This window comes from Myotis davidii, unplaced genomic scaffold (assembly GCF_000327345.1).
Source record: "Myotis davidii unplaced genomic scaffold, ASM32734v1 scaffold415, whole genome shotgun sequence".
Classification (NCBI taxonomy): domain Eukaryota; kingdom Metazoa; phylum Chordata; class Mammalia; order Chiroptera; family Vespertilionidae; genus Myotis; species Myotis davidii.
Window position 1 is genome coordinate 1,774,905 of NW_006287951.1, and position 1,260 is coordinate 1,776,164.

At 46.2% G+C, this 1,260-nt stretch overlaps 1 protein-coding gene across 1 annotated transcript in view; it reads left to right on the forward strand.

The window, feature by feature from the left end:
* Positions 1 to 1,260, forward strand: part of LOC102773334 (inhibitor of carbonic anhydrase) — a 39,562-nt gene that overhangs the window by 34,227 nt on the left and 4,075 nt on the right. The window lies entirely within an intron of this gene.

The window sequence follows — 1,260 nt, forward strand, 5'->3', positions numbered from 1 at the left end:
CCCTCCTCCAGCCTCTTCCCCGGCATTGCCCCAGCACGTCTCCCTTCTTTCTCCTGCATCATCACATTTTCTTCTCTACTAGATCATTTCCATAAGCCTACAAACATGTTGCCATTTTTTCATCTTAAACATAAATAAATAAGTAAAACCTCTCTTGATTTTCCTTTCCTTCCCATCTCTCTCCTCTTTACAATGAAATTCCTTGAATTTGACCAATAATAGATACAGAGGCAGAGCTGCCTCAAACAGAGTGTCAAACTGCAGCGGGAAGGCCGGGAAGGGTTCGGGGGCGGGAGGTAGGGGGGTAAGAGATCAACCAAAGGACTTGTATGCATGCATATAAGCATAACCAATGGACATAAGACACTGGGGGATGGGGGAGGCTAGGGGACTGTCTTGGGCGGGGGGAAAAAATGGACACATATGTAATATCCTTTGTAATAAATAATAAAATTTAAAAAAAAAAAAAAAGAAATTCCTTGAAGAAGTTCAACATCCTTGCTCACTCCAATTTCTTTCCTTTCAATCTTCCCAGAACCCAGTTTACAAATCTGTTTACATTCCCCCAACCCCAACCAGCAGAATTAGTTTTATTATTGTTTTTAAATGATCTAAAGAAAACAGTCCTCCTCATTGTTGGCACATGGGCAGGCTGCTCCCACCACATCTACCCCTTGGTGCACCACATCCACCAGCAGCTGGAACTGCACTTGTAAATCACCAGTGACCTCTGTGCTGCTAAATAAATCCAAAGACCTGTTCTCAGCCCTTGCATTATTGATCTGCCAGCATCACTGGCGCCACCGATCACTTCCTCCTCTTGGATACAGTTTCTTCCTTGCCTTCAGGACACACACTCTCTTGGATCCCCTCCTTCCTCTCCTGTTACTGCATCTCAGTCTCTTGCTGATTCTACCTCACTTTGCCAACCTCTGCTGAAAGAAAGCCCAGCAATGATTTCGGTGCTTCTCTGGGAAGTAGGAGCACGTGCTGGAGTAGGAGTGTTGGGGAGAGACAGAGGTTTCTGGGAAGTGGGAAACATTTTTGAAGCCATTGCTCTATAGAGTGGGGAGGTGGCTGTCGAAAGCACTAGTTGTCACACTCAAGCACAAATCAGAATCTCCTCAAATGGTTGTTAAAACACAGATCACTGGGCCCCGTCCCCATAAGTTTCTGATCCAGTAGGTCCAGGGTGGGGCCCGAGAGTGTGCATTTCTAAGTTTCCAGCTGGCACCCAGGCTACTGGTCCCAGCTCAAGCT